The sequence below is a fragment of the Pyxicephalus adspersus genome, chromosome 12 (genome assembly GCF_032062135.1).
Source record: "Pyxicephalus adspersus chromosome 12, UCB_Pads_2.0, whole genome shotgun sequence".
Classification (NCBI taxonomy): domain Eukaryota; kingdom Metazoa; phylum Chordata; class Amphibia; order Anura; family Pyxicephalidae; genus Pyxicephalus; species Pyxicephalus adspersus.
In genome coordinates, this window is record NC_092869.1 from 20,930,316 (window position 1) to 20,950,442 (window position 20,127).

Sequence of the window (20,127 nt, forward strand, 5' to 3'; positions counted from 1 at the left end):
GTACCGCTTTTGGTACAGAAATCTAGACATCAGTGAAACGCCCAGGTGGTTAAGTGTTAGGCAAAAAAAAACAAAAAACAGAAACCTTGTTGAATCTTTATGAGAGTAGCTTTACTTTATTGTTTTACTACTAAAATAAATAAAGCAATTTCCTTTCCTACACAGTTCAGTAACACCTAATAGATCACAGACATGAATAACCATAACAAGCAATATGAATGGATTGTTTATTTTATTTAATTTCCGTACCCAGAAATCTAACTACCGGTAGTTTCTGTGTATTCATCCATTGAGACATATTTTGCAAGAGTATTATATAGATATTGGTTATACTACCCATTTTTCATATTGTGTACAACAGGTTTTATTGTTTAACTTTTGGCTTACCATAAATATATATATTTATTTTTATATATGATGTTCTTCAAATATTTATTGCCAAGATACAAATAAAGTAACACCTGGGTTCTCTTAAAGAATTATTTTAAAAATATCCACTGGACAATCTTCATAGCTTCACCCAGTGAAGAGTTTACAGTCTACTTAGCATAATTGATTCCTCCACCAGCAATTTCTTTAACATATATTCTTTTCATTTCCCTGCTTTATCCTGAGATATGAGTGACGATAAAACAAAAAGGAAACATGGAAAATCCACTGTGTAGTCGAAATTTTAAATAGTATGTATAAACTGGCTGTTTATGTACCTGGACAATGTAAGCTGATGCAGGTACTGTAATAGCATCCCTTTCAGAAATGCTAGAAGTGTAGCAATGCAATATTTTAGTAGAAGAAGCCCTACAGTTGAAGATACCTTCTAGAAAAATATCTATTTGTAAGCTTTGGTCCACAGAGGAGGTAGTGGTTACTTCACTAAATATCAGGAATATGACCTTGGTGCTTAATACTAATTTATGGATAACATAGCATTTGGATTATTATTATTATTATTATTATTAAAAAAACTGGTGCGTCTTATGGTCCAGTGCGTCTTATGGTCCGAAAAATACGGTAGTTATATGGCACTCATAGTACTTTGAAATAACTGTAAAAGATCAAGGCATTTCAAATGTATAGGTGTTCATCTTTTTAGGTAGCCCAGCTCACCTTAACCAAGAATTTGAAATGCTATGCCTGTTCACCCTTTTCTGAAAGTTGTATGAGCACCACGTTTCTACAACTAAATTCTTTTAAAATGTTTTATGTATTTGTTTTTGTTTTTTTACAATATATCTTATTTGAAAGTTTTAAAGCAGTAAAACAGTGGAGAGACTGTGGCTTGGAGACTATGAGACAAAAGTAAAACCTAACCAAAGCATGTACCAGGCTAGGACTGAAAACAAGGTCATTTTTACCAAGTATGAGCAGCAACATACAGCAAACCAGGAAGTGCCTCATGTCTGTGTATAGCATACAAGCTAAGCTAAGCAAATGATTAGGTGAATACATAGAAACAGACATATGAAAATAAAAATGGCAAATGGATACATTCAATGTGACTTTATTTGATTATATAAATACAAGGCCAGGATCCAGACTTCATAGGTAAGCAAATGAATGAATACAAAGAAGCGCATGGCTGCACTTCACCCATAGAGGAAAAATCAATGCGTACGGCACAGAGAAAACAGAGAAAAAGAGAAATAAATGTAGGATAGTAGAGCAAGGTGGGGAGGTGGGGTAAAAATGGCAAGAAGGGTAAAAGGAAACACCACTGTAAGAAACAACCACTCAAGAAATGTCCCATCCAAATTACAAGGACAGTTATTTGTCAAAATTAGGGGGAGAAAGGTGAGTCCACCAACATAGCCATCAATTTCTAATGTAGTAATAAACCAAGTCATGATGTTTTCACTTGAATGAACAATTCAAATAAAGGCAAAGTTATACCCATGGGTCACACACGGTTTCAACATTAGGGGTTTCTCCAAATGTTATAACACAACTGCAAAAGCACATGGATACATTTTGTCCTATTTAGAAGACACATGGTATCATTGTGACAAATATTTATAAAAATATATATTACAGATTTTGGTATGGGGGTCATTTCAGCATTTCATCCCAGGGGGTAAGGTGGGATCGGGTTCATATTATGACATTTAATTTGTAAATATAAAAAAATAGGTTCTTTAGAGGGGAAATTTTAGGTATCCTTGACATATTGAAAGGGTATGATATCATGATATTTTGAAAGACAAATAGCATTGAGATTACCTAATAGTCTAGGCAAATAGAAATTATATGCTTGGAGGGGGCGCTTCCTGTGAGACCAATGGGGAGAGAACAGGAATAGGAGAGAAATTATGTAAAGGAAAGAAAGACAGCAATGATAAAGGAGCAGGAAACTTAATACCACCAATAAAACGGACAATTCAAGGACAAAGCATGGGAAAATCTAAGGCCTAGAAGGGTGTGGGATCATGATGATTTACCCCTTCAGGCAACCAACTTGGAAAGGAAACCTAACACTCTATAGAAAATTCACAGTAAAGCAGGATTGGGATGGTAAGGAAGATGCCTAGGTAATAAATGGAAAGTGACGATAGGGGAAGGTATAGGGGAATGAAAACACTATTAAAGATAAATAAAAATCCAATAATCTAGACCTAGTAAAACAGAAACAATTTGGCTTCATGACCACCTGAGCTCCAAAAACATGGATGGAACAAAAAGGTTAGCAAGCTGGGAAAAAATAAATGTTATCATAGAGTGATGACAGACTAGCAGTGGAAGCTTGGGTGATCAGAGGCCCAGAATTGCAATACAAGTATATACAAAATAATATAACAATACATACTTCAAAGATAAAGCAGAAACATTTATAAGTTCCATCACAATAATGCAAAAAAGCTCCCAATAGATACAGCTTTATATGGCACCACTGTCCCCATCAAAGCAATGCAACAAAGAGATTCCTGAAGCTAAAAGGTAAATAGGGCAATAGAAAACCCCATGGTCAAGGGGGTCACCTGTCAGCCTGTTAAGAACGCATAAGCTGTGGAGCAGGGGTGTCAAACTCCAACCCGGGGGCCAAATCTGGCCACCAACATCCTTTTTTTTGGCCCCAGAGTAATCCTAAATATGAACAGCAACTGGCGGGCCACTCAAAAGATTTAGCTCCGCATTGGCAGCGTCTGGCATTTCCAGCACTCCCCTTCATCAGGACTTTTCCTTACTACTCCAAGGCTTAAATGGTTGGACTTTCATAGAAGAATATTGGTATTATTATCGGTAGCCTGTGCAAAAAGTTTACCATTGAAATTTAACTCGGAAGGCTACAAATAGAGAAAGAGGCATGAGATTTTTTCTTAAATAAAAAAAAAATGTTTATTTCTCTATTAAAAGCTTGTTCCAGATTGAATGTGAAGCAAAACCTTTTTGTTTCCATATGAAAAGGGTTTATATCTATTGAGAAGGAAAAATGTCCTCAATTTTTTCAATAAATTTCAAGGTTGGCCTTTGTCTACGTTTTTATTTTGGCCCACTGTGTATTGGAGTTTGACACCCCTGCTGTGGAGGAACGATTTTTATGGGAAGTAGTCACGGAGCCATACAGGTCATCTAGCAGTGGGCAATTCCAAAAAGGATGAACAAATACATACATAGAGTTTGAGAGTTTGACTGTAATGTGAAAGCGGGACCCAAGTCAGACAGGTTGGCAAAAACATCATCTTGAGACCACTTATTTGAGAGAAATACAAGTGGAACTGAATACCCTATCTATATGAGATTTGGTGGTTAATGTAAATATCCAGGCTTAAGTGCCCACTGTTTGGCATTGGTAGAAGGAGCAAGGTCATTGAATAGTTGGTATGTATGACCCTGAATATTTTCCCCTAGTAGTTGGCAAAAGTAGTTCATTAGACCTGTAATAAGGGTGTTTCATAATAATGGCCCCAAGGCTTCTTCTGGGTAAGGACAGGAGGCACCTGCTCAATTTTCAGGTGTTCCAGGGGAAGATCAGGTGCAAGTTCTTGAAAGGGTGAATAACTGTATTTTAGAGGTCAGTACAGTGTTCTGGCAATCTCTGGATACACAGGTTAGCTCTTTTTGAGAATTTTTGTGTGTTACATTTGTTCTCCAATTTTGCATGTAAAACTTGATTTTCCTTCCTAAGTAGTTCCAGGGCTTTGTCATGTCCAGTATTTGTAGTATTCAGCACATTAAAGACATCCTCTAGTACAGTAATCTGCTGCTCAATACCTCTGATCTCTTGAAGAAGGCACTGTGTGATCTGTATAGTAGTAGATTGCAGTGTTTTATTGAGCCTAAATCAGCCTCTGCATAGTTTTTGGCATCTCCATTGTGGATGCTGCTTGAAAACTAGGAGAGTGGCTGCAGTCTGATTATACATACCGGTATTAGGCCTCATCTTAGTATTGTGCCTACCCTTCAAGACTGAAGTGCGGAGCCTAGGACGCTTCTGCTATTGACTCCAGTTCACATGCACCCTATTGTTTTTTTTGTTGTTTATTATCAGGATTATTGTCAGTTACCTTATGAAAAGAAGGGGACCTTCCCTCCCTATAATTTTAAGTGTCTTGCCCATGTTCACCGAATTGAATTAGTTCTTCTGAGTAATAAATATGCAAATCAGGTCTACCACCCTGAAGAGTCACTATTCATACAAGAGGCAATGTTCATAAAATATATGCACATCCTGGAAAAAAACTCCAATATACCATGCCATGCAAGGTGTTTATTGATAGTATTCCTTTAGAATTCCTTTGCACACACAATAAAAGACCATTAACAGTGCAATAAATTCCATATTCTACCTTTTCAGTGTTCATAAAATATGTTATTAAAATTAACTGTTCTGTTTATTTATGTTAGACAACTGTCATTTAAAAATGTGGTTACCTTGTAAAGTTCCTCGGAACTGGAGCTCTGAAAAACTCCTGTGACCTCATGTGTCTCTTATCAGTCTCTTTGCTGATGTTCATGTGAGCCATTAAATATATACCTGCTTACAAAGAAGGTACAATATATATATTGCATAAATGGTATTTGTTAAAGAACTGTGTAGCATAGGATAATACATTTTTATTTTAAAAAAAGCTGTTTTCATCTTTTTCATCATGTGTTCCCTAAAAGGTATGCTGATCTCATGCAACCTTTTTGAAACCATTTGATGTATAAAAGCATGCATTCCAGAAACAACTAAACTTCAATTCTCAGGGTGTATTTTCCATTGGTGACAGCCATAGGCCATGTCTATGTGATATACTTTGGTACGGCTGCTTGCAGTCTACGTTTCTAGGAATATATGAAGGCAAGAGCGAAGAGAACACATGAGAGGCAAGGACAGAGCAGTCATCTAATAACAGGAGGTGTCTAAACCAGGATCTTCAGATCTGTGACACCTGGTATAATTATTTTAAAAGCTTCAGATTTTTAAATAGTGGAAATTACATTTGAATTAGGTTACAATATTAAAGCATATGTGTGTTTTAGTAATTGGGTTTACATGTAGTCTTATGCAATTAATTTATTATGCTTAATTGTGTGATTTTTCTCAAGCTTCACATTTTATATTTGAATGTGGTTAACTGCTTTAACATGACCTAATTATATCCCTAATGCTATTTTCCCTGGGGACACACAGCAGTTGTTCCTATATGTCTTTGGAAGCAACAGGCTGAAGTACAGTGTCTAGCAAGATGTCTCTTATAATTTATAATTAACAAGATTTTTTAACACTTTGACAACACTTTAGTGTATACACGTGTACTACTTTGCAAAAATGGCATTAAAGAAGAACTTTACTTACTGAAATTTTCCTATGCCTGCATTGTTATATAATAATGTTCTCCTCCCCCCCCTTCACTATGATGCTTAGCCTGCCACTGTTAACAATGCTTTGCACGCTAAACATCCCAGTTGTATCCATTCCTAGCAGGCATGAGCATTACAGGCCCATGTATCCCCAATAGGTGGTCAGTACTCCCCTTGCTGGAGATTTCCATGAGTAGGAATGAAGGATGCCATGTGCCAGGAAAATACTTGGCGGGGATGTTTCACTCTTAGAATTTGGAAGTGGAAAAACAGTTAAGTATTTCAGCATGGTAGCATCACTGAGAGAGGATTCACAAACAAAAGGTAGATTACATCTACATTATATATATATATATATATATATATATATATATATATATATATATATACACACACTTTTTTTTAATTTGCCTATATTATTTTTCCCAATTTAGTAACATTAACACTATTACTAGCTTAGCCCATAGTCATGTGCAGTCATGTGTGAGCTGCAGATTATCTGGTTAGTTCCCGGGTGATACCCAATTGGTTGGGCTGCCATTGCTGGAGCAGCAATAAAGAGGCCTGAAGCAATCTCAATGGTCCATTTGCCACCTTTCAAATATTAATATTGGCATAATGGAAAGGTATAATTGTTCTAGGTCAATTGTTTTATAAGTGTTTAAACATATCTTTATTTTACAAATAGATACTTAACACTGCTTTGTGCAATATTTATCCGTGCCATTTGAAAACAGGCAAAAGATTACATTATTTTTCTTCCTTTTCCCACTAAATACCTTGTAATAATTCCTCATTCACTAATTTGTCAGATATAATTGGTCCTAATATTATTTATTCATACAGGAAGCTATGTCTTGAGTGTTCTATTGCTTTAAAGCATTATCATTGCAATGGCAGTGCTTTTTAGATTTTGCTTGCAGCTACACAAGATCCATAACTGATTCCACAAATCCATTGTTAGAAATTTGTTGCATATATCAGTACACAACTATAATCAATATATCATCTGAATAGGCAGAAAAAGTCTGAAAACCTGCCTTGTGTTTTTGTCTGTGTGTCTATATAAAACATGCAGTTGTTCAAGCACTTGCTCTGCACAAATGTCTGCACCTGGGGTTCTCGGTAGGGCAGTTTATTCAGCTGCACACTACTGAGAATGCAACAGCAATGTTTCACTCACTATGTACTGATAGCATGCGTTGCTTGAATATGTTTGCAAAGATTTAAGTTTTCCTAACTCTCAGTGTTCTCTAAAACCTTTATAAAGTTATTACTTTAAATGTTAAGGTTATAAATAAATAACCATACCTATGACAGCATAATTTTCAGGTAAAAGAATATGACTAAACGTATAAAACATTCAACTTGATTGGTGTTCTGATTTTTAATACAGTTTTGAACAGTGGCAGACTAAAATGGCTATGAAATACTTTAAAGATGATTTTACACTGTAATGAAGCTGCATAAGAGTGAACCACACAAACACCTTCTAACTTTTACACCATTAATGCATGTCTTCACTACAACTGTAAGCTTTTCGGGTCAGGGTCCTCTACTCCTGTGTATTCTGGTGGATGTGTAATGTGTATTCTACATATTCTGTATTCTAATATGTCTGTATTCCTCTGTCATTTGCAACCCCTATTTAATGTACAGCGCTGCGTAATATGTTGGCACTATAAAAATCCTGTTTAATATTAATTTATAATAACAACAGGTAGGGGTTCCTACATTACATAGCAATAGTTAATGTCTCAAAAGCGCCCCTCTCTAAGACACTACAGTTCACAGTGTAAGGGGATTCCTCAACTTGGTTCCACCAAGACCAACAACTGAATGTCCTCCTATATGATGGTGTCTGCTTACTTCAGGCTCCGATGACCCCAATAATTTTCTGCCTGTCTATGAAGACTGAATTAGGACTGCCACAATAAGAGGCAATATTCACACTGACCTTTATGTGAGGAGCATCTTTGCAAGTAACATATTTTTATTATCGGTTCCTATAGACCTGAACCCTATTTTAAGGGTTCCTCAGGGGTAAAAAAGTTGAAAAGGCTATGGGGTTCTCTGTTAGAGCTAGTAGTAACCCTTCTTAAACCTAAAATATTTAATAACAGGTATTATTTCCCCCTAACATAGGTAGCACTGTTTCAATTTTAGTGGGATGGATTCCTGAGATCACATACAGTAGGTCTGTTGCTATAAAAAAGTGAAAGTGCAAAAACATCAACACAAAAAAGTGCACGGCTGTGTTTTTGGAACCTACTCCAAAAAGTCCCCTGAAGTCCCTGACTCCCCGGGGGTGTAATACTTCACAGGGGGCAGTGGATTAACCTCCTAGTCATAACCAGGCAGGTCCAGTTCATTTCGAGTCAGCCATAACTAGCCTGGGAGCTTGAGAACTAAGTAAGAAAGACCCCTACTAATGGAGGGGAAACGACCATAATGCCAAGGAGCTCTCCAGAATGTCAGGGCTGGCCCTGAAAGCACCAGAACCCTCTAATTCAAACATGAATACACAAAAACAAATCAGTGACATCAATCATGAGAATAATGAAATAAATAAATGCTCAGTGTAGACAAGGGTATGGATTGAAACATGCTAGTGACTGAAATCTATATTTCACTTGTAGATGTGACTTGATTTAATATAATTTTTTAAAACAGTCTTCTAAATTTTTTTGGCTGGTATTTAGCCATCATCAAGTGCAATGGTCTCTCTGTCTCTCTCCTTGCAGGTATGGATGTAAATGACGGTAAGTACAGAGCACATGAATGTAAATACTTCCTTGCACAACCGGGCAGTCATATGTCCTCCTGCTGAACATGCTTTGATAACATGCCTGTTTTATTGTGTAGATGTACCGCATACCAGAATTTCATAACTAATGAGAATTTTGTCTGCAACAAGATAAAAAAAAACAGAACACAGTATGCACTGCCATGAAAAAGTCTTGTTTTAGTTAGAACATAACAGTCTCGACTGCAATGCTAATCTCTCAATCAATGTATTAGTGTGAAGATAAACATATCAAATAATTAATGGCACATTATTTGGCATTAAATTTACATTTTAGCCTATGGTTTATTTAGAAGACTAGAAATAATCCCAGTTTTAACAAATGTGGAAACAAAGTTGAACAGATCTGTAAATATTCCTTACTAGAATGACATAGCGGCCTGTGGCAACTGTTCAACACAGGCATTGTTTTGAAAAGACCCATTTATGGTAAAATTTGCCTATATTCCAGATTTCATCTCTGACCACCCTAAGGTCAGTGCACTTGTGTTACCCTTTTTCTGAATGGCTAGATTTATGATGTCCTGTCATGTTGATTCCCTTTGATCCAACTTTATTTTAAAATGTCTGGTAAGTTGACTACTAGGTCTACTTGAAAATGTAACAGGATTTGATTTTGGCCACTGATGTTGGATATGCTTACCCTGGGGTGCAGAAGTTGCACTAGGCTCAAGCTTGAAAAGCCTGTTCACAAAATGTCATCCCCGAAATTCCATGGTTCCTCACTTACTTACAACAATGGAAACATATTTTATACTTCGGATTTTTATACTCTTCATCCTCCAATCAGCTATGAACTCCCAATGGGAGTTTCTCCATTGGGAGTTCACCTGAGTTCAGTTTCTACGGTCACCGGGCTGATAAGTACAGCCGGGTAAGAGTAGGAACCTGCGGTCACAGCTGTTGGAGGCACGTGAGTGTTGAGTGTTCATTTGAATTTGTCGAGAACACAACCTCGTGGCGAATCACAAAGTCGTTCCGTCCAGAAAGGCCCGAGTCGCCGCAAGATCAAAATTAAAAATTTCACTCGCTCATCCCTATTGAAAAGTATCAGTATCCCTTGTTAAAGATTTCCACTAACCCAATCAGGAGATTAGAACTGAATCTGAACTCTGTGTAAATTACATTGAATGCTATAGGGGTCGGGGACTTGACAGAAGATTCTGGCAACTGTTGAGTTATTATTGAGTCAAGCTATTGTAAAAAACCTATTGTAAAAAAAAAATAAAGGCTCGTACAGCACTGCCATGCCATAAAAATAAGAAAAGCTCTTTTTTGATGAGGCTTCAAAGGTGACATGGAAAATATACAAGTTCTTAAAATTTCAGCTCTGTACTAGGTAAAATAAACTTAGAGAGGATGGCAGCAGTTTTAAATGATTCTCTGCCCACCTTTTTCAAAGTTTGGTCTCCTTGGTTGCAACCTCATAGCTCAGCATCTATAGATCAGTGACGTCTGACACTATAACCCCAACATTTTTTGCTATGAGGATACTATGGGCCTAGAGGCCGTTCCCTTTTTCCCTGGTTCCCCCTATTCTTCTTATCCTGTATCCCTATCCTTCCTCTAAACTATTTTCTTTCTCTGCTCTTTCTCTTTCCCGTAAACATGTTCTGGGATCTTCCTTTACCATGCTTTCTCCTGCTCTTCCTTAGACTGTTTCGATGTCTTCTAACAAAAGCCAGCCCCCCACTCTTCTTTTGTATATGTTCTTAGATATGCTTGATTCCTTTCCCCATTAGCCAAGTTCTTCTATTACTTAAAATATTGTGACACTCTGCTTACTGCCCTGTTTGAATATATTACTTTGCTGTTTATTTGTATGTCTCTACTGACACTTTGTACCCTTTTTGCACAATTTATTGATCAGTGTAATACCTTTAATTTTTTCTCCCTTCCCCTTTGTTATACTTTTTGTACCTTTTTTTATTTGCTTTATTGTTGTTTTTTTACTACACATTCTTAAAAAACAAAAAAAAAATTGCACAGAAAATGTCATGTGATGTGGGATGCATCTGCTTATATGTTTTGGGTCAGTATGACAATGAGGCAGCCTGATGTTCAGAATAAAAGGTTATTCTAGATCCAAATATATTAAAGAGGTACTATATTACATTTCACTTCTATATGCAGGAAAGTAAGGGATAGATTACCTCAATAGCTCAAAGAATAAAATAACAGGAAAACTACTTGAAAATGATTCCTCTTTGGATCCAGAGAAACGCCTGAAAGACAATTTAATTGAATAGGTTTTCCATATAACATTTCTTCTTATCACCTGAAGAAGCAGACAATCTCTGCGAAACATGTTAAGAAAGGTGTTTGACCCTCCTAAGTGGACAACTAATTGACAATATGTTATAACGACAAGTTATAACTCTGAGACAGAACTTTAGGATCCCCTGGTACCTTGGAATGCACCAATCCTTACATATAGGACCTGATTAATTATATAGGTTCCCCAAGGCGATATCCAATAACAGACTATCATGGGTGAATCTTGGTGATTCAGCAAATCTGGAATAGATTTGGTCAAGGACTGAGAACATTTGCCAAAAAACTTTCACCCTCAATAATCTAGCTTCTTCGTCTTGGAGAACATTAATATTTCATTATATGATTTTCTTTGTATTTTATTAACCTTATTGCACAACACTGATCCCTCTCCAAATCTTCTGTCATCCTTTTAAAATGCGGAGCTCAAAACTGGACCTTATATTCCTAAATAAGTATTTAAAGAAACAATAGTATAATTATATAATGTACATATTTTTTTAAAAATACCAGTGATCACTTTACCTTACGGATAACCAGTAACACAGTATGCACATTTTCTGTTTCATTTAACTGCTCACATTGCCACATTTCGTCAAGATTCTTCTCTAATAAATGATTATTGTATTAAGTATTATTATTCTACCTATTTAAATTGAAAGGAATTGTATGCAAAAATAATCCCTGTATTACAGGAATGCTAACCTTATTTATTTATTGATAATATTGTGTTATGTCCCTTGACCCTTTTTCTTGTCCAATAACTACCCTAAATGATTCCATTCTCAACTTCTGTACCTGGTTGTGAAATGGAAATATCACATGATTCAGCAAAATCCATATACTTAACATTAATAGCATTGCCAACATCCAAATGTAAACATTTTTTTTAATCAACCAATGATATTGATCACCCAGATTCACTGAGGAAAGTATATCTTCTCCAGCCTTGGAGAGCTTTATTAAATCAGGCCCTTTGTTTCACTCTAACTATGTAACTTCTGATCATACTGCCAAGTGTTAATTTGAAAAGCTCACCCTGCATAATACACAAAGTTATTTCTAATACTTTTAGTAAGTAGCAAAGTAATCTTTATTTATTATTTCAATTACTTCATATTTTTTATAAGAAAAAGAGGAAAATAAAGTCTGATCATGCAATACTGGATAAGCTGAGTACAAGTATCCGTTACATACATTTAAAAAATGTGTGGTCCCAAAGACAAGTCATAGGTTTAATATTAAATGTATTAGTGTTCTCCCCAACCCCTTTGAGCCAGGTGCACCACCTGGCACTTTTCAGTAACCACCCGGCTGTTTCTGGGTGGTTAATGAAGAGTTGGGTCACAATATAAGGGCTGTCACCCGCCTACAATTTCTTCTAACCCGGCTTAACAAAAATTCTGGGTTGAACACTGATATTCTTCCTTAAAAAAACTATAAAAACAAAAGCACCAGTTGTCAGATATGTGACATGTCATAATGTGTCACCAAGATCATATAAAATTGCCTGGGATCACTAGTAACAATTATTTGACATATTAGTTGTGTCCTTGTCTTGAGATGAAGCTTTGATCAGGGCAGTGTTGGTTTAGGTCTCCAGTTCAGCACAGAGATTTGCCTGCACGTGCATATTCAGCGCAGGTTCGACCCAAGTTAACACCTTGAAGCAGTAAGTCTGTAAACTTATCCAGTCCAATGCAAGTGGTAAGGGGTGCCAAGAACCCATAGAACCCTCCGAAGAAGATGCTCAATGGCCAAGCCAGGAAAATCAAGACTACTATCCAAAATATGCACCAAAGAACACATGTGCAGGTAGCCATTGTATACCTGTGGGAGGAAAAGCATACCAATTATACAGCTAATAGAAGTTCATGACAATTATTATTACAGATGTTTAGGTAATTCAACAACAAATACCAATACAAATTCTTGATATATAATAAAATTTCTCTTAAATATGGCTTTAAAAAATACAGAGACATGGTGTTAAAAGAAAAGGAAAATTGGTTTTACATAAACGTGAGTAGTTTGACAGGCTCTGTACTTCCTCATAGATAAAAATCACATGGAACCAGCTGCATAGACCACAGAGAACTGGAAAGCAGAAGTTCTTCATAACTGACTTTTATGACTCCCGTAATAGTGAATAAAACCAGAAATGATATTTAACAGTAAACGTGTGGCCTTTCAAATGGCACAGTACTGTCAGTCATGTTCACAATGTGAATAAATAATGACGCTCTCTTAAAATACATACATAAATACACAATAAATAGTTTAATGGGGTGACTATCCCAACCATAAGTATAATTAAATGAGGTATTAGTCCAAACCCTTTCCTCCCCCAATAAATACCATACAAATTGTTTCTTAGGCGTCACCACAGCAAGATATGGTGTAGGACCAATAAGGTTGTATTACATTTCAAACTTTATATGAAGTAATCAAAATCATAAATAATATGTTAGTGAGATAATGTGATCACACTAAATCTTAGTGAGATAATTAGGTTTAATCAATTTTATTTGATATTTGAATCTGCATATAAGACTTAGACTTACCCTGAAGTTATTCCATTTAGCATATTTTTATCTTCTGTTTTTTTAAAAGAATGCATTAGTGGTGAGGCTTTTACATAGCAAAAGGTTACAGAAGCTATACAGATTTTCTATGTTTTCTATCTCAAAATGTAGCATGAGACAAGTGATACTAGGATACAGGGATTTGGTAAGACAGAGAGAATTTGCAGCTGCCCCAACTCAGAGCCAATATCGGGCGAGAATCGTGCGTGTGTACAGCGCCCGTCGTCCATCGTCCGAACGATCGTCCTGGCGGTTCCACGAACAATGGATGACAAGCAATCGTAATGCAAGGGAAGGGGGTGAGCACGCAGGGGTGCTGCTTTGTCGTTCTCCCCCTCCCCTCTGCATAGAGCAGAACAGTGCTGTATGTACAGCACTTGTTCATGCATCGTGCAGTCCTTTGTCATTCAACACTATAATTGCACCTGTGTATGTGGCTTAAGTTTACTATCTAAAACTGATAAAACTGTAACTTTTAAGGATGTACTCTTTACCTGTAATAGGAACTCACAACATGTGACTGAATATCTAAAGCTAGTAAAGTACTTTCTTGTATTCAAAGAGGAATAGACTGCAGAGATTGAGACATAATCCTGCTCCTGCACAAAACATTGGTCAGACCACATCTGGAATATGCAGTCCAGTTTTGGGCATAAGTTCACAAAAAGGACATTATGGAATTGGAGAGAGTTCAGAGAAGGGCAACTAAGCTAATAAAAGGAATGGAGGAGCTCAGCTATGAGGGGAGATTAGCTGAACTCAATCTATTCTTCTATTCTTCTCTATCTTGAGAAGAGACGTTTAAGGGGGGATATGATCACCATGTATGAACATATAAATGGTCCATATAGAGAACTCTCTTCACCATTATTCACTTTGAGATCATTACAAAGAACAAGAGGGCACTCTTTACGACTAATTATCAAAACAGGAAACTGTGTCTTGAACCCCAAAGGCATTGAAAAAGACTTCTAAATCTGTAAACATAAATATGCATGCTGATACCAGACACCATTACAATAAGAACACAAAACTGGCATTGCTAGGACCTTGCAGTCTACTCCTAATGACCCCACAATTCATTAGACCTATGAAAAATGCTCACCATCAATATATGATAAAACATATGCTCAAATTTCAGTTTTTATACAGAAAATACAGAATTATCCTTTGTTAGAGACCTTTGTCTTGTGCAATTTATGCTGGTTGTAATGCTTTCCTTTAGTGGTAGTGTTATCCCTGTATAATAGAACTAATAACCCTGTAAAATAGAATATAATTTTGTTAATTTTTTATCTATTTAATATGTTATATTTATTATTTTGCCCTATATTTTTTTTCCTTTTACATATATTTTATTGTTGGATACATATTAGCAACATATCTTTAGGCAAAGAAAACATTTTATGATTGAAGCAAATTATAGTACTTTGGGATATACTTTAGCAAGTCATTTAATTTTTGACTGGTCTAATTCTAATAAATATGTCTTACACACTGATAACGCTACTGAAAGTCCAGGATTAGGAGTCTGAAGAGAACCTGAAGTTTATGGGAGGTTATAGTGGTAGCCTAGTAGGACACTGTGACCTTGGGCAGCAAACACATGATAAGGTTACCAGGAAACAGGGAAAGAAGCTATTTACAGAAAGAAGGAAAGTCCTTACTGCAGCCACATGTAACATGTAGTTACTGTATTGTCAACTATGCCCTTTGGATCATTTTTTTGCATGAATTCATCTGCAAACTTTAGGAATGAATGAATGATTCAGAATTTGCAATAAATACAATAAAATAGACTGCACACAGCTTAACTGTTCTTTTTTGGAAAAATATAATCATGCATAAGTGAGAAAGTCAAAATAAATAACCTTAAAGCAGAAGGGAAGATTCCAACAACTAACCCAGCAAAAGTTTTAACTCTCTTAGTCTTTTGCAACAATCAAAGTTTTATTAATTAATTTTAATTTTTCACTTTTCATTTAGGTTATTATGGGTAAATGCTCAGTCACGTGACAATTTCCCAAGCTAAATTCTTGCTAATCTAACAGAGAGTCATTTTACATCATGTCACATGACCAACATTCTATGCTCTCTTTTTCCTGATTTAGTAGGGGGAAGGCCTTTGAATAACACCCCTCTACAGTGTATGTGTATAAATAGGAGGGATAAAGCAGTCAAGGCCAACAACGTAGGCCTTAGGAGAGTGATATGATGAATGGGAAACTTTTTTATCTGTTGGCAGACACTGTAAAATCAGCATTTGGGTCGGTGTTGAAGGTCCAAGTGAGGCTGCAAGAGGTGGACTGGCAGGATCTTTGAGGTCTCACTGAAGGATAAAAGGGACAACAATGTTAGCAGACTTAAGCTGCGTACGCATGTCAAATTATTGATGCCCAAAATGAATGGTTGTGCTCGTCTCAGGAGAAAATCTGAGGTGTATAGTGGTTCCCCAACATCGTTCATTGATCAGTCCTGGCTTTGAAACCTAAAACTTTTAGATAAATTGCACTTTTCAGTAGAGTGGGCGGCAGAGGTTGCATCATGTTTTTCACAACACCAGTTTCCAATTCATTATTGGACTAGGAATTACCTTGTAACTTTACCTAATGTAAAGCTAGGTTTACATTTGTACTTAACTTGTATGTAACATGTGTCTGTTTTTTTTAGTATGTTTGGCATCTTGCCTTTCTATATAGGGTTTTCTTAAGAAAACCATTTTTGTTACTGTTGCAATCAACAGCAGCATTGTCAGGCTGTTGTGTAAACTCAATAAGTTGGTTTTTGAGATTCCTATCTGATAGACCAGTGCCTGTATATATGGTTCTGGGATATACTGGTTTCTTGTATATTTATTTATGAAATTACTGCAGAGGGTGGCGCCACACTTTTGTTGATCAGTAAGTTGTAGACTTTTCATTAGTATTGTTGGGATTAGTGATTACATAACTACTCTTAAATGTTTGTCTGTGCCTACTACCTACAAGCATTCAGCATGTTCTTGCAAGTTTAATTTCGGTAAATAGAAAAGATTGAGAGTTGCTTGCAAACTATAATTTACAGCTTGCCTACAGACTATAATTTGGATGCAGGAAATGGAACCATGTATGGCACTTAAATTAAAGAGTGACTGTGCTGTCTTCTTTTCAGATTCCTTGGGGTTGGTGATTCGTTAACTTGGAAATTTGAATCATTCCCTGGCAATGAATATTCCACTTCACTTAGTAAACAGGGTGACAATTTATTTTACAAAATAACTCACATGCAAAACAGGATTTTTGCTTTCACAAGATTGGATGGGTAAAGACAGCAGAAGAACATCTTATTCACTACGCTAAATGGAATACCCCTTGCAATGGGATAATTCACTTTGTGAAGAGACTTTATTACTAACACCTGTAATTCCCTGAGTGCAGTAAAAACATCAACCCTGTCTTCCCTGTCTTACTAGTCACAGAGACTGGCAGAGAGTTTGCACTCCTCCTCCTGGCTCCAAAGGATCGATCTTTTACAGCCCCTGTTATGTCACATAGGCTAAATAGATTACATCGATTCTGTATTGTGCAATTAAAAAAGAACCAATTAATATTACACAGGAGAAGAAAGGGAGGTTTGAGGTGCTCATTAGAGTTCAGCTTTATTTGCTCTTGATCAGTTTCCAGATATCAACAACATTGAACTATGTAAATGAAATATATCAAATTATGGCTGCTTGTAGTCTCCATCAATCAATCTCCATCAATTGGTAGAAACCCATCTGGCACCCTACAGCCATAAGTGCCTGAACAGGGACTTTTATGGCATGATCACCAAGCTTAAGTATATGTACACTTTATGACAATGGAGTAAAGTTATAATAAGTTATAAAAATTAATACTATTGCTCTGATTGTGTATTGATATAAAGTGGTAATAATAAACTATTTTTAAATTTTTAATATAATTATAATATATTATATAAAGGTGTTTTATATGGGTATAAAATATTTTTTTTATTTTCCTTGATGTAGTTAAAACTTTTTTTATGTTAAAATTCAGAGATTTTAGAGAAAGAAACATGTAGTTCTATCTAATATATTGCCTTATGTGCTCCAGTCCTAAATTTCCCAAACACTGTAAGTATGCATCTGGAATTTCAGGCTTATGTGCCACAGTGTTAAACATCCCAGACAATGTAGGTATGGATCCAGAGTCTCTGTCTTCCCACTCCTTTTACATTTTAATAGAATACTGTATGCCTACCAGCGGTGGTCACACACAATACATGCAAGGCAGATCAGTGCAATTTGACCAACCCAAGCAGTTTAATACACCTATCATCTGATCTGGTTGGTTTTGTAGCATAGGGGGATACCTTTTGGTTCCTATCCAGAAGGCAGCACTCTTTCAGTAACTTGTAGTACCATAAAGTTACATTTCATGCAAAAGAATTTTTGTTCACAGACTTTGTCCATGGTATTTGAGCCCCAATTTATCTTATTAAAATCCTATTTGGAATGAGTCACATGTCCAACAAGGGGTCAATAACCCATTCTGTGAATGCACATGTCTCTGACTTGGCCACAGGGAGGATACAGGTTGAGTGAAAATGTCTGGATATAGCTTGCAAATATTTTAAGTTTATGCCTTTATGTATGAATATTTTATAATAATAATAATATCCTATACCTTTACTCCAGAGCTCAAGCCAGCTCTTCTATATATGTGACTTGACTGCTTTTTACCCTTAGTAGGTTCTAAGAAAAAAATGGATGGTGGCCCAAAAAATAGGAAAAAGCTCTGTGCACAGTCGTGGAGCATTTGAGTGCCCCAGATAGAACAAGTACTTTTATTGGTATTAAGTTTTGGAGCAGTGTGTTTTATATGTTGCAAAAGTTTTGTAGGATGTTTAAAAAGCAGAGGTGTGGGAAGATAAACTTTCCATAATGCGTCTTAAACACAAAGAGTTAAGATTTTTTGTTTTCTCTTCTAGAATATGTAATGCATTAAGGGAGTAAGTAAAGGGAATGTTAAAGCTTTTACAACACAGGCTAAGAGGCTTTGGATGACAGTTGTTTAAATAGCAGTATGGACTGAGAAGCACTCAGGGTGTGCCCGACTGCGGAGGAGCCCAAGAATGTGCTTAAAATGCAAAAAAATGCGTCTTGGAGTGTGCATGTGTAATTAGTGGTGACTACAGATTGTTTTTCAGGGTGTGCCATGGTCATCACCTAAATTAGTCCTGTGTAATGCTGTTTTCTGCATAAAAGTATGTAATAGGAATGCTAATCTTTAATGATTGAATAAAGTTAGACCTGAAAGGGTCACTTACATTATTTGCCTCTTGGGGTCTCATGGACCCAGCGGTAATTGGGACCCATTTTTTTTTTACTGACGATATAGAAACTGTCATTGAATTCTAATAAAAGTTGTATAGTTACCATTTAAATAGTACTCAGTCATCTATAATATATCAATCAATATTTTATAATATTGTAACATCAATATTTTCGGCTCCTTTTCCTACAAAACTCTTTGTGTCTGTATACTTATCAATTGTTATCATATCATTATGCATCAAAGGTTTAGAAACCTTGAGTCTAAAGCTAACAAAATGTTCTAATCCTATTAGACAAAGCAGGCTATATATACTAGGCAATTCTGCTGACTATAGGTAATATGTCAAAGTGCAGGGTTGTGTTCTCAGTATATCTTACCCTAGGCACTTAGTTATAAGTCAGTTACCCCACTTGTGTATAACTAAAATGGAAAAAGGCGGAGAAAAAATAGAAGAGAACCGAAAAAGAAAGTTGCATGGAAAACAAATGATACAGTAATAATAAACCATTTTAAAAAGACCCCTGAATAAACCACCTATATTGTAGAAAGGTTTACAGAAGATAAATTGTAAAAAAAATGGACAGAGCATTAGCAAGGAGTAACAGTTAGACCAAGAGAGAGAGTCTAGATGTGTGAAGACTGACTCCAGATTATACTTACTAGTTTTTCTCTCTCTCCAGTGTATTAGCTCCTCACCAATGTAATGCCAGAACAAACACACTTGCAAACCAACTCAATCCCAGGGTATAAGGACACTGAAATGAAATTTTTCCTTTGCAGCTCCAGGATATGGTTCTTCTAAAACACTTCCGTCTTTTGACTTGTAAATATTTCCTTTCCTACAATATGCAACTACTTTCCTTCTTTGGCTGAGCCCCAGAGAAGTGAGTGTGACCAGCATTGGGTGTGACCTTCCCCTCTGCACATTGACAGCTCAGACAGAACTCACACTGTTCCAATCCTTCTTTCAAGAAATTGTTTTTCCTGCCTGCCTGTAACTGCCTACAACCTATATTATGTCCAGCTGGTCTATCTAGTTTCCAGCATCAAAGCAGAGTATGAAATATGCTTATCAGTGTGCTTAAAATGCAAAGCCTTCTAATATCCAAAGAAATAAAACACATAGTTATTACACTGATTTGTGTAAAATAGTTGATATATCCTGTTTTTAATATCTTTTAACAGACCAGTGGTATGTCTGCAACTAAAATTTAACAGGAGCAGAAAACTACAAGAAAATATAACACATTTAACTATGCACTAATTGCATGAAAATGCATATTTAACTATGCATTTTCATGCAATTAAACCCTCAGATTAGAGGTATAGTTTTATGGAATGGTAAATTGTTAAATTGTAAAAA

General features: G+C 36.1%; 1 long non-coding RNA gene across 1 annotated transcript; it reads right to left on the minus strand.

Moving 5' to 3' along the window:
• Positions 1-11,930: 11,930 nt before the first annotated feature.
• Positions 11,931-19,735, minus strand: LOC140342013 (uncharacterized). Its single transcript, XR_011922975.1, has 2 exons — positions 19,425-19,735; positions 11,931-12,691 (listed from the first exon to the last, which is right to left on the minus strand). It is a non-coding gene; the product is annotated as an uncharacterized lncRNA (long non-coding RNA).
• Positions 19,736-20,127: the final 392 nt, after the last annotated feature.